Below are 23,517 nucleotides of genomic sequence, written 5' to 3' on the forward strand. Positions count from 1 at the left end.
TGTTCTCTTGGAGTCGTATGTTTTTCTTGGAGCCGTACAGATACTTGGTCTAAAATATTTATGCCCTCAGTTCTAAATGACTTTAATTTAAGACCGATATTGTTATGATCGGATTATATGTTCCTTTATTGCTATTTTAAGGAGAGATGGGTGCACAGATACTTGAGCATATATGGCAAATGCTAGTTTGTATTCTACTCTTAAAATCCTATTTATTTGATACTCAGATTGGCGGCCCTTGAGATACCTGGCCCGAAATGTGGATATCAAATTTGTACTTTACTTTAAAATATCATGAATTTTACCTCATATAGCATAATAAGGTCATATGTCCGTATCGGAGTTTTGGGATTAAGCCCATCTGAAATTTGAATCCATATTTTATGTTAGGTTCGTACTCTACTTATAAAACCCTCGTAATGGAGTGCCATCTTATAATGATCGTTGGTGTTAGAGGCTGGGATTCTTATGACAGATTCCCTATACGTTCCAAGTGAGACACCATAGTGCTATTAACATGACAACAAATAAATGAGCACATTACTTAATGCAAAGTACTGCATCTTCTTCCTTACTTCTTTAAACTGTTTACGAACTATTTCGTTCGTTGAGTGCCAAGTATAGACATATTTCCTACTTTGGCTGAGCACAATCGTTCACAACTGGATATTTAATTTAATTTTCACTTCTATGCTTAAATACAATACACACCCACCCGCCCTTACATTTTTCATACGACCTGTACTGTAATTATAAAATATTGTTATATTGTTGTGCAGGCTCGCAATATATATACAAACAATAACAAAAATGCATATGCCACACACGCCAAGCCCGAGCCTTTGCAATTGGCCTACCTACATGCCAAGTATGGCCACGGATATTACACCCCCACAACACCTCATCAAAATAGTGATACTCTATCTCTCGCACATCTACCAGTTGCTTCTCCTTCTCCCATATATCTCATGCCCTCACAATATGGCATTGCATTCACACAAATAAAGGATGCTTAAGTAAAAAGCAACAACAAATTGCTGTGTTTCTATTTCTTCTTTGACTGAAAATTAATTCACATTTTCAGAAGTTTTTCCTTACGAAAAATATTTAAATAATATATTCTGCGCATCTCTGAAGAAATATATTTCTATTGAATTCAATTTCATGAAAATCCATTCAGTAGTTTAGCCGTAATATGTTCCAAAAATTCGCCTTTATAAAACTCTTGACCATTTAAAAATATACGAGCTCTGATCTAAATAATAACCGTTATTTTAAATTTTTTTCAAAAATATTTCTTTATTCATCAATAACTATCTTCTCCCCTGCAAAGTAATCCTTCTCAGATATAATACGCTAATGCGTATTTCAGAAGTCCTCGAAACACTTCTGAAATGCGCTTTTGGTATAACCAACAGCTTCTGTTTCGATATTTCTATTACCACCTCAATCGTAGAAAAATGTTTTCCTTTCATTCAGTGTCTCCAGTTTTGGGAAGAGGAAAAAGTCAGCGGGGGCCAAGTTCAGTTAATACGGTGTTTGAGCCATGATAACGGTTTTGTTTTTGGCCAAAAACTCACACACAAGCATCGATGTGTGAGCTGGTATGTTATCACGGTGCAAAACCATGATTGGTTTTACCACAATTCTGTGCGTTTCTGGCAAATTGCTTCGCGTAAATGGCGCGTACTTTAAGGCAGTGTTCCTTATTGGCTATACGATCTTGCCGCAAGACCTTGGTTGGGTCATATCCTACGCCGACCGCGCGATGATATAGCGAGAAATATTCTAGACAGAAAAACACATGAATCCGCTCTACGAAAAGAGAGTTGGAATAAACCCATATATCGTGGAATGAAGCCAAGGCTTTGGTCAACGATAGAGCTCGGTGGAGAGAGCTACTATTGGGCATATTTTATTGTAATATATTAATATACTTCAATTGTAAATAAAGGATTTCTCATAAAAATTCCACTAAGGTACAGGGGATACTTCTCTCATATCAATGACTGCAGTCCGATTAAAGTTTAAGCTCAATGATAAGCCGACTCAAAACGGCATGCCGCATAACATAACCATTTAGTAGAGAAGTTTTAACATGGCAAGATACCTCACAAATGTAGCCAGCATTAGTAAGGGGATAACCACCGCTGAAAATTTTTTCTGATATTCACACCGAGGTTTGAACCCAGGCGTTCGACGTCAGAGGCGGTCATGCTAACCTCTGAGTCACGGTGGCCTCCAATTTACTACTAACGTATTATCCTTAAATGAATACATTGTAAATAATTTAAGGAAAAAAAACATCCGTATAAATTGCTTGCACGATATGCCAATATCATCAGCAACCTCTCTGATAGTGATTCGACGATTATCCAAAATCATTTTCTTCACTGCTTCAATGTTTTCATCGTTTGTTGACGAGCTCGAGCGACCCGGACGAGCATCGTCATTGTCTTCTTCTCGGTCTTCCTTTAACCGGTTATATCACAATTGAACTTTTGTTCTCCTCATAGTAGACTCGTCAAACATTTCAAATGTCCTTGCGGATTTAATGTAATTTTTTACATAAAACTTAAAAAACGCTTAATACATAACGATAAACCCATGGCAGCCAATAAGAGGCGGCCCAAACTGCAAAATAGTGAATACTGACAATACGTAAACCAAATTAGAACGACAAGGTGGAAAAGTAATCGAAACTAATTGGAATTTGTCAATTTGGGCTTTGTTATGTCAAGCCAACTGTGAATGAAGGAGCTAAGTTGTTTATTTAAAACTGGTCAGGACATTTTATAGATTATCAATGTGAAGTAGGAAAGAGGCGCTACCACAGATTTGTACATTTGTCTCATAAACATAGCAGGAAGCTGGTGAATCAAAATCAGGCTGGAATGAGTCATTACAAGCGCAATTTGTTGAATACTATTTATTGTCTGCCAATGTATCGCTCCAAAGAGTTCAGCGTTGGAGCTTCATCACATCGTAATATTAACTCCTACATATGTATATAGTCTTGATCATCGTGAAATTGTTAGATAAAAGGCTCAAACATGAACAATTTTTATCCCAACACTAAAGATAAGTTCAATTAAATTTGTGTGGTGTTATCGATATAATCGATAACTTCCTTAGTATACCCTGATATGAATCAGCTGTTTGGCACAAGGCAACCGTTTTAAACTAGGTAAGTAGTATTAAGGAACCGTTATGTATATATGGTATATACACTCAAAAAATAAAACGTGACTTTTATTGTAAAACGTTAAAGATAAGCGTAACGTTAGCCATAAACGTATTATTATTTAACGTAACTATCTTTGATTATATCAAACCTTTTAACAGCTTCGTCTACTGTAAAAGCATCTTACTGTTTTTGTAAAACCAAAAACATTTTAATAGCAAAAGTGTTTCGATAGCCGTAAACGATTATTCGTTTACCGACCAATAATTTTTCTCTTCTATCTCTTTTACTGGATCAGTAGTGGACAAAAATACTCACACTATTGTACACTACGGTGTACGTACAAAAGCAAATAATCCCAAGCAGGCAGATAATTGCAATTGTGTTATACCAACATTCTCACACAAAATATTTTTTTCCTTTATTTTGACTGAGCAAGGAGCAGTCAGTATGCTGAGTAGCTCGGTTGAGTGGGGGTAACAAGCTAGGAAAGTGGAAGTTTTTAAGGTTTTGCGCCTGGTACGAAAAAGCTGGTATGTCCAATGAAAAAAGTTTGGAAATATTTACACACTAAAGAAATATCCTTCCCAAAAGATGTATTTAAATGTGCTAAAACTACAACTCCCATAAGTATTTTTGTTTGTTTAATTTATAGCAAAACAAATGCAACAGATTATTATACAACAGGAAAGGCTTTTGATACAATATACATCTCAATAAACTTTGAAAGAGTATAAATTACTAACTGAGATCTGCTTATAATTGGTACAAATTGGAGTTTGAATTATATTACAACATAAAATTGAACTTGGCATCCATTTCAATATGCCCAATCTATTTACATATAAATAAGCATGGCGTTAAATTAATTTATAAATAAGGAAAAACTAGTTGAAACCGCGAAAAACATGTACAACAAAGTCCAACGTTTTCACAAAGCGATTTTTTTTCGAATGTAAGGATGAGGAAGGGCAGGTTCAAGTTTATGTAGAAGTCTGCCATCAGACTCACTTAGTTGTTTTCGTCCATTGTGATATCAAAGGAACAGTTCCCACCTTTGAACCATCCAGATCGCTTTCAAAAGCCCAACAACTTGCGAATGGGTACATCCGCTAAATCAGACAAGCTCTCAAAGATATGAGAACTCCTTCTAACTGCTAGTGTGAGACACACACAGGAGTTATTCTATAGTCTTTTCTTCGACGTCCTAACAGCTTCTACAAAAATCCAGCCTTCAGTCTGTCAGCATGTTTTCCGATCAGACAGTGACCTCTCATGATGGACACAATGACTGAGACTTCAGTTCTAGCCAGTGATAGCAAAGCGTCAGTCCTCTTCAAGTCTAGATAGGGCCACATTTCAGGCCTAATTCTGAAGAATTAGCTTACACATCGCTAGAGGCATACCCACAGACTCAAGTTCCCCTGGAATGTCTATGATAGTTCCAATCCTCACAAATTACCATTCCCTGGATATCTCCAGAACAGGTGAATTTTTCACTGTTCCGCCATCTTGATGAGAGATCTGCGAAAGCGTTTTTTAATTCAGAAACATGTTTCCCAGAGAGTTAATGGCTGCGTATCTTAGCCATTCCACCACTTCCTTAATTGCAGGATACACACTACAGTGGTTGGCAAACCGTCTCGATATGACCATTCTTTATTCTTCAAAGTACACCCCAAACACCACTTAGTCGTCTAGTATGGAACCTTCCTTATAGATATCTATGCAGCTTCTTATGCCAGGGATATGGTAGTTCCAAGCGTTTCTACCAGGAATATTGGTACACAACTATTTATTAAAAGCGGCTCAAGCAATGTGGAAACCACATTGCATGGGACATCGAAAAATTTATCAAGGATATCACATTGTCCGTAGCCACCAAAGAGAAAGCTCCCTTAGCCTCACAGCAGAGGTCGCAGCAATTTCCCTAGCCACAATGTCCAGAATCCTTTTGCTGTAGCATTAAATTCAGTACTTCAGAGGGCACATTTCAAGCCTTCCTTTGGATCCGGCTGAGTACTGATCTTTTGAAACGCCGCCACTATTACCTTTCTTATGAGTCCCATATTGTACAGATCGGCCTACATGTCAGTTTTGGGTGGTTTTTGAGGTTGGACGGCCCCCTGAGACTTGACGCCTAATTTTTATAGAAGTTTCATATTCTGCATGCATTTGTTTTATGACCTGCCACTTTTTGTATCCACATGACTTTCTCCCAATATTTAGAGCAACAATGTGAAAATGGTTGCATTCAATTTGATCATCTGCAAGTACTTCTGTTCGTGACAAATTGGCACCGAGTCAATAAATAAAATCATAGTTTGAAAGCTGCATACACGCCAGGAAAAAACATTACCGTAGATGAACAGTTAGTTCCGTATCGTGGGCGATATAAATTTCGTCAGTATATTCCATCCAAGCCGGCGAAATATGGCATAAAAAATTGGGTGCTGTACGACTCAAAAAGCTGGTATGTACACAACACACAAATTTATGTTGGTCGGAATCGTAATGCCAATCGTGAACGCAATCTCGGACAGAGTGATGTTTTTGATTTGGTGGAAGGGATTTCTGCCACTTTCTGGAGGCCACCGTAACGCAGAGGTTAGTATGTCCGCTTATGATGCTGAACGCCTGGGTTCGAATCCTGGCGAGAATATCAGAAAAAATTTGCATTTGGACGGACTTTCTGGCAGAAATGTAACGTGTGACAACTTTTCACTTCGTATGAATTGACAAAAGATTTGCATAAGAATCGCATGACTATTTTGGGAACAATAAGGAAAAATAGGACTGATATACCTTCAGTTCTACTCGACATGAGTCAAAAGCCAATTTGTCTTACACAAGTTATATGTGAGCATAAATTGCAAGCAGTTATATTGTCATAGGTTCATCGCCGGTACCGACTTGTGACATAGCTTAGTATATACCAAAATGTTGTCAGCACAAATGAGAATAGCGAAAAGAAGAAACCTGATATCATTGAAGACTACAACAAAACCAAGAGTGGAGTTGCTACTATGGATCTAATGGTGGCTACATACACATGCGAACGAAAAGTCAATCGGTGGTCAATGGCAGTATTTTGTAACATGCTTGATGTTAGTTCGTTGAGTGCATTCGTGACGTTCATTGCATTGTTCCCAAATTGGAAAAATTCTAAACCGAACCACAATATTCGTCGTCGCCTTTTTATCGAGGGGCTTGGAATGAATCTCGTTGAAAAACAGATCACGAAACGTAAAAACCAACCCTAACGTAGTTAACTTACCAGTGTTATTCAAAGAATTCGGGAGATTCACCATTTTCCAAGTGCATGAAAACGAGGCCGATGCTACAATTGCGCATATAAAAATAGCAAAAATCTTTTTGTTACACGCTATGAAAAGTGTAAAATTTATTTGTGCAGAACATAATTTCAATTTATGCGAAAAACATAAAAACAGTTGACAAAAGTTAAACATTTAATTTTTTCTAATATATGTAATATTCTAATTTTATTTTCATTCTATTTTAGCTTTCTAAACCCTTCACCATAGGATGGGGGTTACTAACTTCACTATTCCGTTTGTAACACATCGCAATATCGATCTTTGATCCCATAAAGCATATATATTTTCTTGATCGTCATTACATTTTAAGTCGATCTAGCCATGCCCTTCCGTCTCTCTGTCGGTGGAAAGTACGCTAATTTTAGAAGGTGTAAAGCTAGGCGCTTGAAGTTTTGCACAAATAGTTCCTATCAGTGCAGGTCGGTTGGGAATGTAAATAAGCCATATCGGTCCATGTTTTGATATAGCTCCCATATAAACTGATCTAGAATCTTGGTTTCTTGAGCCTTTAGACGGCGCAATTCTTATCCGTTTTGGCTGAAATTATGTACACCGACTTTTCCTATGACCTTCTATGTGTCAAATATGGTCTGAATCGGTCTATAAACTGATATAGCTTGAGCCCCTATATGGCGCAATTCTTATCCGATTTAGCTGACATTATGCACAAAGACTTCTAATATGGTCTCCAACATATAAACCAAGTTTGCTCCGAAACGGTCCATAACCTGATATGGCTCCAAACGAATGCCAATTTGTATACATTTTCCTTTGTTTGCCTATAAAGAGATACTGGACAAAAAAACTTGACACATGCGATTCATTGTGGAGGGTACATAAGATTCGGCCCTGCCGAACTTAGAACGCTTTTACTTGCATATAATTAAAATATATAATTATAATTGTATGATCGCTCATACATTGCGACCGATTAGATGTATTTCTCGAGATGCAGGGCTTGACTTTTTTTGGCCTGAAATAATCGCCGAAAGTTTCGATCAATAGAAAAATCTTAAATTGTTAGTACTTCATAAAGCAAAAAAAAAATGGCATCTTATATATAAATATCAATTTGTGTTTGTTTGTAGGTTTGTTTGTTTGTTTGTGTGTTAAACGGATGACCAAGTGTTTGGGGGGGCTGCCGATCCCCAAAAACATCCCCCCCAAGGGGACACATTTACGACCATTGCAATATGGGGCTCAAATGAAAGGTTTTTGGGATTAAAGCACGAATCTGATATTAATTTTCAGGAAAAGTGTCTATGGGTCCACCCCACCACCACAACACCACCCAAATAGTAAGTATTTGCTGACTATTGCAATATGAGGCTCAAATAAGAGGGTTTTTGAAGTGCAACACGAATCCGATATATATTTTCAAGGCCAACTCACTGAGTGGCCGCCTATCCAACCCCCCCAAAACAACCCCCAAGCCGGTCATGTTTGCCGACTATGGAAATGTGGGGCTCAAATTAAAGGTATTTGGGAGTAGACCACGTATCTGATATCAAAATTAGGGACCAACTGTCTAGGGGGATGTTCCACCACCATAACAACCCAAAATACCCCACAAACTGCAATTTTTTACTGACCAACGCAATATGGGGCTCAAATAAAGGTATTTGGGAGTAGAATACGAATTTGATATCCAAATGTAGGACCATGTATTTAGGGCATCACCCCTTTCCCAAAACACCCCCCAAAGGGAAAAAAATGCTTCGACCATGCCAATATGTGGCTCAAATGAAAGGTATTTGAGATTAGAAAACGAATTTGATAACCTATTTTGGGGCCATGTGTTGGGTGGACGCCTCGTCCTGTAAACTCCTCTTTAACCAATGGCAATATGTGGTTTTAATAAATGGTATTTGAGAGAAGAGTACGATGCTGATATTTTTTCAGGGCCAAGTATCTGGGGGACCATCTCTCCCCCGAAAACACCCCTGAATCAGAAATCATGAGAATATCGGGCTAAAATTAAGTATTTTAAGAATGGAGTACACCTTACATCCAATCTTAAATTCGTGGACCAATAAAGATGATATGGGATTCAGATAAAGGCACTTATATTGTTGAACTGTTAGTCAAGCGATATACTTTTTTTCATAGCATGGTATTTTACTAAAAGCCTTTTAATTGTCAAAAATTAATATTCCAAGGAAACTTTTGTTCCATATCAAGTGAAAAAAGGTGCAGCGGAGCGGGCCCGGGTCAGCTAGTAGTTAATGAAGGGCTGTTCAAGAGTCTCAGGTTTGTGCTTTGCTTGTCAACGGTTAGCAATCGGCAAGTAACTCCTGTCCGGCGTTCCGTGTCTCTCACAAATTCGTTCAAATCGGGCATCGTATCCGCACCTTAATGTCGGTGTTTGCGAACAGCGAAAGCCGGGCAATGACAAGAAATGACCCAACGTTGCATCATCTTCCCGACGTGCCCTACATGTGCTATCACTCGCTGTATCTATTCTGCATAAGTTCGCTCATAGTCCTATGGATCCCGTTATCATACCGAAAGCTTTACTGATCTCCTTTTTACTAACTTTCAGAAAATGCCTCTTCTTACGATTCGGATCTCCCCGTAGGATTTTCTTCGTCCCACTTACCGCTTCACTTTTTCAAACAGCTACAAGTTTATTGATGGCTGTCCTCTGGACTACACGGGCAAAACGTCTGCCCTTTCACTCCTCTTAACTCGACTGAGACCCGGCACCAGAACGATGTGAATCGTACCATCCTCGGAAAGGCGTTGATTCCTCCATACATTCCATCAGTTCTTCACAATTCCCGACTTTTTATTCGCAAAGACGCACATATGCGATGTCCTCGGGTATAGGCCATATTCCACAAGCTTATGTTGTCCTATTTCTTTAGCCCATCCGTGTAGCATGAAGTACAAGATGAAAATACATGGGTTCCGTTATGCCAAAACTCCTCCGCTGGCAACAGTGTCTCACACTCGACCTCAACTGCCGTCTCAGGTATCCGACCAGAAACGTTAACCAATCCATCAAAATCCATGATGACCTGCTCCTATCCTCTATCCATTCTTCCATCGTTTTAAGTTTCTTAGCTTCAGGGCTTACCTCATACATTATCCGTATATGTCTTTGGGTCGAACTTGTAGAACAATTCTCATTGCCCCACCTGTGCCATATCAACATGTTCTTTGAACCTTTTATATAATATCCGGATTGAGACCCCCACAAAGTGGCTAACGTCTGCGAGCCTTCTCAGTACGGTCGGGGATTTTACACTTCCACTTTAGATTCCTCTTCAAGATCGTTACCAAATGTGTACTTAACCGTGTCGGATATCGAAATTCATCTGTTGAGTAAGCAAGGAGCCTCGAATTGAACCATCTTCGTTTTCCTTCTAAAAACAGGCAGGTTTCATCCTTTTCAGGGTTATCATGATATCTCTCTATGACTAGCAAAGATGTAAGTTTTATATTTTACTATCAATAAAAAGTGAATTACTTTCGTTATAACACTTATCCCTGACAATAAAAGCATCGCAAATTTTGTGCCGCTGTCCCGCCCATGATATTTAAATCGTCCTGGGAGATTTAAATGCGCAAACAGGTAGAGAAAATATCTTTGGCCTAATAGTTGGAAAATTTTACCTACGCGAAGAAACTTTCGATAATGGATTGAAGCTAGTAGACTTCGCCGCGCCAAAAAACATGATAGTTAGCAGAGCTGGATTCCAACATCGTAAGATTCACACGGCCACATGGCTGTCACCCGATCAAAACACGAGAAACCAAATATTTAGATCATGTTGTGATAGAAGGAAGGCATTCAACCAGCGTGTTAGATCTACGACCGATCCCAGGGACGAACATCCATTCAGATAATTACCTTGTTGCAGCAAAGGTTCACGATCTGACAGTGCGCGGATGCTGGACATTGAAAAGCTGCAAACACAATAGTTGGCAATGGTATACTCAACTCCACTGACCCAACAGCTATATAAAAGCTTTCCCTGTCCCGTAGCAGCGCAATGGCAAACCATTGGCCACTCCATGAAAAGAGCCGAAATATCCGTACTTGGGTGCCAAGAATTTCCACCAAAGTACGGCCAGGAGTGGCAAAAAACTGAAGCCACTAATGCGGCATACGGGGAAACATTACAGTCAGTAACAACGCGTCAGGCGAAGGAGAGTTATCGGGAGAAAAGAAGACGTCTCTTCCGCAGGAAGAAGAAGGAAATGGTAAGACGTGAGTTTGATCGAATCGAGATGTTCAGGAGCCAGAATGAGGCCCGCAAATTCTATCAAAGAATTAAACATCAAACAAATGGCTTAGATACAGGCACATCCTCCTGCAGAGACAAAGAAGGTAATCTGGTAATGTGTACCACCTAGTCAAAACGAGGTCAAAGTACTCCAAGGTCCGTTTAAGACCAGAAGCGACACGCTGATAAGGCCCATGCATCAGCTCGTCTGCGCAGTTTGACTAGAAGAACGCATGCCCGATGATTGGAACCTCGGCTTGCTATGTCCCGTACACAAGAAAGGGGACAAGACGGTATATGCCAACTAAGTCTCCTCCCCATCGCATATAAGATACACTCATACAGTACGAAAGGTTAAAACCAAAAGACGATGGAATAATTAGGCCCTACCAATGCGTCTTTAGACCTGGTAAATTCACCATAGACCAGATATTCACACTCCAGGAAAAGAGCCAAGAAGGATAAATCAACACCTACCATCACTTTATTGACTACAACGCCGCCTTCGACAGCCCCAAACGTTCAAAGGTATTCCAATCCATGTCTGAGTTTGTTATTCCTGATAAACTGATACGATTTTGCAGGATGACACTTTCGGATACACACAGTTAAAATAGGAAAGAATCGCACCGAACCGATCAATGCCAAAAGAGATTTCTGACAGGTTCATGTGATCTCTTTAATATCCTGCTGGAAATGATTATACGAGATGAGAATAGATATGGCACCCTACTCACAAGAGAACATATGCTAGTTGCATATGCCGACGACATCGATATTATGTCGGCCACCGGAAGAAGCAACTGAAAGTATCGAAAGAGAATCAACAAAAATGGGTTTGGCAGTAAATGGAAATAAGACAAAGTGCATGATATCAACTCCCACAAAGCCCTGCAAAACTGAGCAGATAAAGAAAATGGAGAAAGTTGGGAAATATAACTTTGAGAGAGTCAGCACCGCCGTAACCGAAAGAAATGACAGTTTTGAAATAAAATAAAGGAAAATATTGGCTAACAGATGCTACTTTGGATTAAGCAAGCACTGCCGTAACCAAAACAAATGACACCATATTTGAAATAACAAGTAAAAGCGTGCAAAGTTCGGCCGGGCCGAATCTTATATACCCTCCACCATGGATCGCATTTGTCGAGTTCTTTTCCCGGCATCTCTTCTTAGGCAAAAAAAAAGGATATAAGAAAAGATTTGCTCTGCGATTAGAGCGATATTAAGATATGGTCCGGTTTGGACCACAATTAAATTATATTTATGTTGGAGACCTATGTAAAATGTCAGCCAATTCGAATAAGAATTGCGCTCTTTGTGGGCTCAAGAAGTAAAATAGAGAGATCGATTTATATGGGAGCTGTATCGGGCTATAGACCGATTCAGACCATAATAAACACGTATGTTAATGGTCATGAGAGAATCCGTCGTACAAAATTTCAGGCAAATCGGATAATAATTGCTACCTCTGGAGGCTCAAGAAGTCAAGATCCCAGATCGGTTTATATGGCAGCTATATCAGGTTATGGACCGATTTGAACCATACTTGGCACATTTGTTGGATATAATAACGAAACACGTCGTGCAAAATTTCATTCCAATCGGATAAGAATTACGCACTCTAGAGGCTCAAGAAGTCAAGACCCAAGATCGGTTTATATGACAGCTATATCAGGTTATGAACCGATTTGAACCATATTTGGCACAGTTGTTGGACATCATAACAAAATACTACGTGCCAAAATTCATTCAAATTGGATAAGAATTGCGCACTCTAGAGCCTCAAGAAGTCAAGACCCTAGATCGGTTTATATGGTAGCTATATCAAAACATGGACCGATATGTCCCATTTACAATACCAACCGACCTACACTAATAAGAAGTATTTGTGCAAAATTTCAAGCGGCTAGCTTTACTCCTTCGGAAGTTAGCGTGCTTTCGACAGACAGACGGACGGACATGGCTAGATCGACATAAAATTTAACGACGATCAAGAATATATATACTTTATGGGGTCTAAGACGAATATTTCGAGTAGTTAGAATCAGAATGACGAAATTAGTATACCCCCCATCTTATGGTGGAGGGTATAAAAAGAAGGATAATATTGGTTAACAGATGCTACATTGGATTAAGCAAGCAGTTTGGAAACAATGCCACATCTAGACAGACGAAGATTACACTATACAAGACACTGATGCTACCCGTGCTGTTGTATGGCTCCGAAGCATGGGTACTTGCAAGAGCAGCTGAGGCAGTAATTGAAGTGTTTAAGAGGAATATCCTTCGGTATATGTCGTATGAACCACAAGCTGTATGTCGACGGTAGCATAGTTAAACGCATCAAATTACAACGGTTGCGTTGGCTAGGTCATGTTGTCAGAATGGTTGAAAAAGCCCCAACAAAGAAGTCTGTTGAAGACACGCGAACCAGGACAACCAAGAGCCCGATGGAAAGACCAAGTAGTATGGAAATACGGTGTCAGAGATTTTAGAACGAGGGCAGAAGATCGAGCGGATTGGCACGCTATTCTACGTTCGGTTAACGGGACAAGTGTTCTGTCATAGCCAATTTAAAGGCTCTATTATACGGCAAGTAGTTGTCTTATGACATGTCAAATTTAGCACATGTTGAGTGTACACGTCGTGTGATGCAAATGAAACTAACATATGAAAATTACCTTTCAAAATAGCACATGTAATTTTTTTCGATTAGAACGCGTTCTATTCCTTCTGACAAATACAAAAAGAAATTAACCATTTTTGTTGTCAGTCGAATGAACAAAAACAAACAAATTTTACCCATGAACATTCCATTAAGGAGCAGGGGCAAACTTCTCACATATCAATGAGTGCAGTCCGATTTAAGTTTAAGCTCAATGATAAGGGGCCTCCTTTTTATAGCCGAGTCCGAACGGCGTGCCGCAGTGCGACACCTCTTTGGAGAGAAGTTTTACATGGCATAGTACCTCACAAATGTTGCCAGCATTAGGAGGGGAAAACCACCGCTGAAAATTTTTTCTGATGGTCTCGCCAGGATTCGAACCCAGGCGTTCAGCGTCATAGGCGGACATGCTAACCTCTGCGCTACAGTGGCCTCGTCGAATGAAAGCAAATTAAATTGTTTTCACAAATTTATGATTTAAGCAGCTTTCTCACAACTTTAACAATTATTACGCATAAAAAAATTCAACTTTTGCTCAAATTTTTCAGTTATGTCATACGAAAATAACGTACAGGTGTGATAGCAAACATCATGAATGGTGTGTAAATTGACAATTTGGACAAACATTTTCAATTATAGGTGAATACAAAAAGTAGCATGTCATAAGACATCTACATGCCCTGTAATAGCGCCTTAAGTAAGTAATTTTTTTTTAATGTTCTTTTTTTTGCTGTTTCAAACGCAATGACACAGTTAGTATACGCTCCTAACTGGTGTAGGAAATAATAACCACAGTAACCACTGTGCAAGGCATGTTCTCCAACTTATAGCGTGCTGTTTTTATTTACATAGATGACGCAGAACTTAGAGGCGTTTCGCATCAGTTGTTAACATCCGTTTGCGTCTCTGTACAAGTGAGCTTCAGCAGTCAACGTTGATTTCTCTCGGGGTGGTTTATTTGTTTATCGTCGAGGAGCAGGTCAAAAGGGGAGAGAGGGTGATATCGTCTGTGACTTCAGTTTCGATACCTAACGCCGCAGGTAAAGGCAACAGGTTGTTAAAAGTTTTATTTCCAAATTAAAATTCAGTCGATTTTGACGCTTGTCATATGTTCCAGTTAACGTTCTCCAACTCCGGCAGTTCGCTCAACTAAACCGCATTTATTTCGAAAACCCAAAAGGCTGGGCATTAATGGCGTTGGTCATCATTGCCCGTTGTTAACGCATGGAAAAAACACCGACAATAGCCAGAAAAATACACATTTCAACTTTAAAGCCGGTAATTCAGAAAAAATACGTCTCGTGTTGTGTTCTCAATAAAATCGTAGATGATGCTTGATTGCCGGGTTTTGGTGGAAATGAGGAAACATGATGTCGAGCAAAGATTGCTTCTTTTTTCATGTGACAATATATTTTCATGTCTTGTTGAGTCATTTAAAATGTTTGACATGATTGATGGCTGGCTGGAATCAAATATGATTGAGGCAAACAAGAATTCGCCAGATTTAAAATGTTGACATCAGTGATTAAAGTGAAAAACCAAAAATCCGAACTTCAAATAGTACATTTACATTATTAATTTGTTTCCTTTTTTTAAACCAACGCCTGCATATTCATTTATGTTTAAATTTAATAATTGAATGAAAGTTGTTAAACGTTTATTGGGAAAAGTATGTGTTTCTCAAGCATCGGATATTTGTTGTCTGTTAAAGGGGGAAACATGTATTTTCTCATTTACAAATGGTTTTTAGAGTAGGTATGAGCCATAACTTACACTGAAGTTGGCTGGTAAAAAAGAATCCATCAATGTAAATTTCACCGAAATCGGATGGAAACATTTTTTTTTTTTTTTTGCAAAGAGTCTGTTTGAGACTTCGAACCCAATCTGGTCTAGAATGGCAACTCTCAATTAAAACTGTTTTTTATACCCTGCACCATAGGATGGGGGTATAATAATTTCGTCATTCTGTTTGTAACTACTAAAAATATTCGTCTGAGACCCCATAAAGTATGTATATTTTTGATCGTCGTGACATTTTATGTCGATCTAGCCATGTCCGTCCGTCTGTCCGTCCGTCTGTCTGTTGAATGCAAGCTAACCTTCGAATGAGTAAAGCTAGCCGCTTGAAATTTTGCACAAATACTTTTTTTTTGGTGTAGGTCACTTGGGATTGTAAATGGGTCATATCGGTCTATGTTTTGATATAGCTGATATATAAACGATCTTGGTTCTTGACTTCTTGAGCATCTAGAGGGCGCAATTCTTATCCAACTGGAATGAAATTTTGCATGACGTGTTCCGCTTTGACTTTCAGCAACTGTGCTAAGTAAGGTTGAAATCGGTCCATAACCTGATATAGCGGCCATATAAACCGATCTTGAGTCTTGACTTCTTAATCCACTAGAGGGCGCAATTCTTATCCGATTGGAATGAAAATTTGTACGACGTATTTTATTATGACTTTCAACAACTGTGCCAAATAAGGTTTAAATCGGTTCATAACCTGATATAGCTGCCATATAAACCGATCTGGTATCTTTATTTCGTGAGCCTCTAGAGATCGCAATTATTATCCCATTTGTCTGAAATTTTATACGACGGATCCTCTCATGACCATCAACATACATGTTTATTATGGTCTGAATCGGTCTATAGCCTGATACAGCTCCCATATAAATAGATCTCTCTAATTTACTTCTTGAGCCCCCAATGGCCCCAATTCTTATTCGAATTGGCTGACATTTTACACAGGTCTCCAACATATATTTTAATTGTGGTCCAAACCGGACCATATCTTGATATCGCTCTAATAGCAGAGCAAATCTTTTCTTATATCCTTTTTTTGTCTAAGAAGAGATGCCGGGAAAAGGACTCGACATGGTGGAGGGTACATAAGATTCGCCCCAGCCGAACTTAGCACGCTTTTACTTGTTTTCTCTTCAAAAGAGTGGACTGGGGCTAACCGCCAGTTTGGGGAAAATACTCCAGCAGCATTATACTATTAATGTATCTCTAAATTAAAATTATTTTGATTGTCATGGCAAATGACCATGTGTGCTCCATATCGCAGCCTTAATCAAAGGTGGAGTGGAAATTCTTCCATGCATTTAATTTCAACAGTAATTAAGGTACAAATCATAGGCTGAAATTGTCATGGCATTGTGCGAATCCTGCTTATCTCTTTCTATGTATATTTGCCTTAAGGCCGAATTTCTTGTGCGCATTGTGTCAGTCATGCTCTACTTCAGCCTTAAGGATGTACACAAAAGGAAAGCATCTTCATTATGTATGCCATAGCCACAAGGCATGAATATGTATTACTCGATGATTTTGAACTTTATCTCAACTTATTTCATGCAAAAAATTTAATACTTAAATATTTTCTTTAATCTCTAAGGCAAGAAACTAAATGGAGGAAAAAATAAAGAAAGAAAGATAATAAACAGTGTAGAGAGAGAGAGAGAGAGAGAGAGAGAGAGAGAAAGTTTTAATACAACTTCACATGCTTATTGTATTTGTAACAAGTAAAAGCGTGCTAAGTTCGACCAGGCCGAATTTTATATACCCCTCACCATGGATCGCATCTGTCGAACTCTTTTCGCGGTATCTCTTTTTGGGCAAACAAAGGATAAAAGAAAAGAATTGCTATGTTATTAAAACTATATGGTTATGGTTCATTTCGGACCATAATTGAATTTAATACTGAAGACCATAGTAGAAGTTATTGCGTAAATTAAATAAATGAATAAAGTAAATAAATTTCAGCCAAATCTAGTAAGAATTGTGCCCTTTAGGTTCTGAAGAATAGATCGGTTTATGTGGGAGCTGTATTAGGCTATAAACCGATTCAGACCATAATCGACACATATGTTGAACAGCTTCATGGGAGAAGCTGTTGTACAAAATTTCAGCCAAATCGGATAATAATTGCGTCCTTGAGAGGCTCAAGAAGTCAAGATCATTGATCGGTTTATATGGCAGCTAGTTATGAACCGATTTGAACCATTCTTAGCACAGTTGTTGGAAGTAATAGGTTACATCAGAAATCAATTGCGCCCCCTAGTGGCTTAAGAAGTCACGATCCAAGATCGGTTTATATGACAACTATATCAAAACATGGACCGATATGGCCCATTTACAATCCCAACCGATCTATAAGAATAAGAAGTATTTGTGCAAAGCTAGCTTTACTCCTTCAAAAATTAGCGTAGTTTCGACAGACAGACGGACGGACGGACATGACTAGGTCGACTTAAAATGGCATGACGATCAAGAATATATATACTTTATGGGGTCTTAGACGAATATTTCGAGGAGTTACAAACTGAATGACGAAATTAGTACACCCCCATCCTATGGTATGGTACACCCCCATCCTCTTGCCTAAACGGCAAGAGTTTGCCCAATGCCACCATAGCGCAGAGGTTAGCATGTCTGCCTATGACGCTGAAAAAATTTTCAGCGGTGGTTTTCCCCTCTTAATGCTGGCAACATTTGTGTGGTACTATGCCATGTAAAACTTCTCTCCAAAGAGGTGTCGCACTGCGGCACGCCGTTCGGACTCGGCTATAAAATAGAGGCGCCTTATCATTGAGCTTAAACTTGAAACGAACTGCACTCATTGATATGTGAGAAGTTTGCCCCTATTACTTAGTGGAATGTTCATGGGCACAATTTGGAAATTTGCATTTTGCTTAAACGGCAATTTTAACAAAAAAGGAATTATTTCGATGTGTAGATAGATTCGTCAGTGTCAAAGAGGCTAATAACTCATTGAAAGTAAATACTGAAAGATGACTATATAGACGAATATAAATCAAAAAGGTTGCCTTTCGTTCGACTTTTCGTTTCGACTGAGAGCTTTCGCACTTGTGAAAATCATTAGTTTATAAAACCAAACACACATGTTATCTGATTAACAACACATGTGAACAAATCAATAACACTTTTTTATGAACAAAACTTCCCGAACTATTCACAAGTGTTTATATTGAGACAACTCACAATTAGGAAGAAAAAAAATTTTGTGGAATAGAGTTCGTCATTTTTCAATGGATAGATATATCTTCATGAAAATGTATATGGTTTTAGCTAAGGTTTTAACCTTTTAAAGTATACAAGATATACGACATGGTTTTTTTTTAATTTTCAACAAGACTGGTCCCCAATGTAGATTAGAACTCAAAATATTATATTAAGCCGGTTCATATGGGTGCTGAATGAGCTTAAAAAGTACACTTTTTTTAAATACAAAATTGTAATAATCATAAAACCAAAATCAGTAAAAATATCGTTTAATTTGCAGCAGTTTGAAGATGAATGTCGACTTAAAAAGAAGTGTACACTTTTTGACGAATTTGCCCAAAATTCCCACACTGGGGAAAAAAGGGTTTTTTAGCAAAATGGCCTAAAACCCTCAATCCATGGATGCACACAAAAATTAAATTTCGTATGTGAAAAATATTGGCACTTTGTTACGAATAAAGTTCATGCAAGAACTTATGACAAATACACATATTTTATTACGCAAATAAAAACGTCCATACTTGATAAAAAAAAATCTTTACTGGGGTCTCAACTGGACATTATTTGTTTTACTGTAATTTAACATTATCATGCTTACATTTTTCTTTTAATTTTAAAAAAGGTTGTGCATTATCATTGGTATTGCAAATGTTGCCCATGAACATTCCACTAAGGCACAGGGGCAAACTTCTCACATATCAATGGGTGCAGTGCGATTCAAGTTTAAGCTCAATGATAAGGGGCCTCCATTAATATACAAATTCAAATTAATGTTGTAACATAATAGCTTACGTTTGGAAAATTGTTACGACAAATAAATTAAGAAATTTGCTGTTATTTTTGCTTCAACATATCAAACGTTAGCCATAAACGTAGTGTTATTGAACGTAACTAACTTTTTATACCCTCCATATACTGGGGGGTATACTAATTTCGTCATTCTGTTTGTAACTACTCGAAATATCGGTCTATAGCCCGATACAGCTCCCATATAAATCGATCTCTCTATTTTACTTCTTGAGCCCCCAAAGGGCGCAATTCTTATTCGAATTGGCTGAAATTTTATACCGGACCATATCTTGATATCGCTCTAATAGCAGAGCAAATCTTTTCTTATATCCTTTTTTGCCTAAGAAGAGATGCCGGGAGATGAACACGACAAATGCGATCTATGGTGGAGGGTATGTAAGATTCGGCCCGGCCGAACTTAGCACGCTTTTACTTGTTTATTGTATCTATGGTAAAAAGGACCTTTCTTTTGTTGCAAACCCAAAAACTCGAACGAATAATTATTCTGTTGTGAATAATAATTCTGTTGTGTATCTCCTACTAGAGAAGGAATGGATGAGTATTTGACCACTAGTCTTTATGGTTGGCAAAAATACTCACTCCATTCAAGATATATTCGTTTACAGGTAGTGGCAGTTGCCCAACAACAAAATGTTGAGTGCACTGTCTGTCAAAATCAGTGATGAGTGCAACCCTGATTTTGTGTATGTTACTAATTTGGGCCACCAGAACTCGTTGACAGATAGTGCACTTCGGGAGAAAAAATTTTACCAGCTGTTAACGGTACACTACCTGGTAATTATGTCATGACTTCATCCAATTAATTGCAATTGTGTGCTCGCCACTGGGATATACACATTCGCATACACAACATTTTTCCTTTTTTGTTTTGACTGTGCAAAGAGCAGTCAGAATATTGAGCAACTCGAACGAGTGCGCATGGTAAACTCGGAAATAGAAAATTTTTAAAGTTTCGAAACAAAAATGTTGGCATGTCGAATGACAAAAATTATTAGAGCAACACACAAATGGCTGCCAGGTACAAGAATACACAACAAGAATTTCTAAACCACATATTGGGTTGCCCAAAAAGTAATTGCGGATTTTTTAAAAGAAAGTAAATGCATTTTTTATAAAACTTAGAATGAACTTTAATCAAATATACTTTTTTACACTTTTTTTCTAAAGCAAGCTAAAAGTAACAGCTGATAACTGACAGAAGAAAGAATGCAATTACAGAGTCACAAGCTGTGAAAAAATTTGTCAACGCCGACTATATGAAAAATCCGCAATTACTTTTTGGGCAACCCAATACATTGTTTGTCGACATTTACGCGATAAAAAAAATTTCTATCACAAAGTAGGTATTTAAATGTGACAAAAGAACAACAACCATTTTTTGTTTATTTGTAATGCAAAATCATAATGGAGTTATGCTAATCCATACAATCGAAAATAACTAGTAAACAATATGGGATTTGAAAACGGTTAGAGATAACTCTTTGATCAAGTTTAATTATGGCAGTTCTCTGGCCTTCTCTGTCAATCCGTGTGCTTTCCGTACATTGTTAAAAGCTCCCTCGATGTCAATGCATACCGCCAGTGTGTACGTTTTGGCATCGAAGGATTTTGCTATTTTATGCAGTCTCCACCGACCTTCCCTTGGCATAGGCATGCTGTTTGTATTTGAACAGTTCGCTGGATGTCCTACTATTTATCATGGTGTCCACATCATGGTGGAAAATCTAAATTATCTTGCCCAAGTCTTCTTCTGAGTAGTCTTTCGAATTTTGGCCAGTTGATTTTAAAATCATTCCGGAAGCTTATCGGATTCGGCGCTGGCAGTGCGATTCTAAACCTAATGTAGCGATGTCCATCCAATCCTGATTCTCATCGAATTGATTTTCATATCGTCAAAACTAATAACTACTCCTTAAATCAGACAAGTACTCAATGAAATGTGAACCTAAAGTAAAACTCCTTCTGACTGCCAGTGAGGGACTCACACCACAGCAGATGTTCTATGGTGTCTAATTCCTCGACATCCTCACAGCTTCTGTAGAAGTCGTTACTTGCATCCTTCAGTCTGTCAGCATTTTCCGATCAGACAGTGACCTGTTATGACGGACACAATGACTGAGACGTCTGTTCTAACCAGTGACAGCAAAGCTATAGGCCTCTTAAAGTCTAGATTAGGCCACATAATTTTAGAATTCTCAACCACCCACAGATTCAAGTTTCCCTGGAATATGTATATATGGAATATATCTTGTTGAGAGATCTGCGACAATCTAGAGCGGTTTTTGAATTCAAAATGGCTACCTAACTCTCTGAGAAAATATTTATGCCAATCGTCGTTATGCCATTATAACTTAGCTATTCCACCACTTCTTTTATTGCAAGGATCACCGCTTGCTGCACACTACAGTTGTCGGGAAACATTCTCGATATAAAAAATCCTAGTTCTGCAAAGTACACCCCAAAGCCCACATGTTCGATTAGTCTGGAACCATCTGAATGGAAGCCTAGGCACCTTCTCTAACCAGGAATATTTTAGTTCCAATCGGTTATATTAGGAGTAAAGGCACAGTACTTTTCATCAAATAGCAGCTCAGGTAAAGTGTAATTCACACTGCCTAAAACATCGGGCAATATACCAAGGATGACACCTCCCTCAGCCTTGCAGAAATGGTCACAACATGTATTATTATTTTTCGTGCCTCAGATGGTTTCGTTGGATTTGCTGCTGTGATGTCTAAAGAAGCCATTCTTCGGATCCGGCTGAGTATTGAACAGTTAGTAGGCTTTTGAAGAGCCGTCCATCAGACCATATAGCATTAAAGGTCTGACAATTACAGTATGAACCCAGTTCATGACATGCGGCATAAACCAAAAACTTTTGCCAATTGCCCACTTGCAGGTGTACAGGCAAAGAGTTGCATTTCTTTTCTTTTTCAAAATGTTGGATATGATATTGAAATTCCTGTCCAGCAAAACACCCAAGTATTTTGCGCTTTCAGTAATTGGAACATTCTCTCCCCCCAAGGAAACAGGTGCCATTGTAAGTAATTTGTATCTCCTGATACAAATTACTTCTATCTTGCACGGATTTACGTCTAGACGACTTTCGGGAGTCCACTTCGCTATCGCACTTAGAGCTTCCTGAAGTACATGTCTCAGAGTGCTAGGAAACATTTACCTAGTCACAATAGACACGTCATTAGCATACGCCACCATATTTACTCCTTTTTCTTCCACTGACATTAATGTAGAGGATACAATACAACTTCTTAAGGTGTTCCTCTGTTGACCCATCTTTTTAGATCTACAGATCCCAATCCTTTCGTAAGGCATCTTTTAGTACTAATACTAAATTTCCCATGAACATTCCATTAAAAACAGGAGATACTTCTCTCATATCAATGAGTGCAGTCCGATTAAAGTTTAAGCTTAATGATAAGGGTCCTCATTTTTTATGCCGAGTCCGAACGGCGTGCCGCATAGCGACACCACATTGTAGGGAAGTTTCAACATGACAGGATACCTTACAAATGTAGCCAGCATTAGTAAAGGGATAACCACCGTTGATGCCTAGAAACTCCAGCTCCTTGGTGATTGACGTCGGTTGTATTGTTTATTCCATGACAGGTGAGAGAGGCTTCTATGTGGGTGACTAGGTCATGAACGCCTGTTTCAGTGGACTTACCCCTTCTTTATGCATGCTGCTGCCGATACAGGCGATCTCCAGGGATCTTTGCCCTGAGATTTGTTTTTTTCGACATCTCTAGAGTCATCAAACAGTCTAATAGAACGAAAATCTTTCGCCTTCGTGTGGTAAAGTTTTCCTGCTTTTGGAATGAGAATAACCTGTATGTCCCTCCATCCCACAGGGAAATACGACATGCTGATACAAGCCAAGGAGCCAGACTATATGACAAAGCTTGTAATTCAACAGGTGATACATCATCAAGGCCTGGTGACTTTGGGATGTGTATTACACACGGCTGAAGAAATACAATAAAATTAACAGAGCGGCAAAACCCGAACTGCTAAGATACAAATAGCATGCCCATGTCAAGGAAAAGTCGGTGAAGACTACCCTGCACGAGGTTGTGCATAAAATAGAAGAATCCTTCGATGCCAAGACGTACACATTGGTGGTTTGCATTGACATCGAGGGGCGTTTAATAATGTGCCGACCGAGACATTGATCCTTAGAGACTGGATAAACCATACGCTATAAATGGCATAAATATAAGGGAGAAAGTGGCACAGGGCACT

General features: G+C 38.7%; 1 protein-coding gene and 1 long non-coding RNA gene across 9 annotated transcripts in view; one reads left to right on the forward strand and one right to left on the reverse strand.

Annotated features, from left to right (window-relative positions):
* The window catches only part of LOC106092276 (calcium uniporter protein, mitochondrial), a 642,340-nt gene that overhangs the window by 322,158 nt on the left and 296,665 nt on the right, over positions 1 to 23,517 (reverse strand). The window lies entirely within an intron of this gene.
* LOC106092632 (uncharacterized) lies at positions 14,321 to 15,114 on the forward strand. The gene is made up of 2 exons (XR_001222192.2): positions 14,321 to 14,462; positions 14,511 to 15,114. It is a non-coding gene; the product is annotated as an uncharacterized LOC106092632 (long non-coding RNA).

The sequence above is a fragment of the Stomoxys calcitrans genome, chromosome 1 (assembly GCF_963082655.1).
Source record: "Stomoxys calcitrans chromosome 1, idStoCalc2.1, whole genome shotgun sequence".
In the NCBI taxonomy this organism is placed as follows: Eukaryota; Metazoa; Arthropoda; class Insecta; order Diptera; family Muscidae; genus Stomoxys; species Stomoxys calcitrans.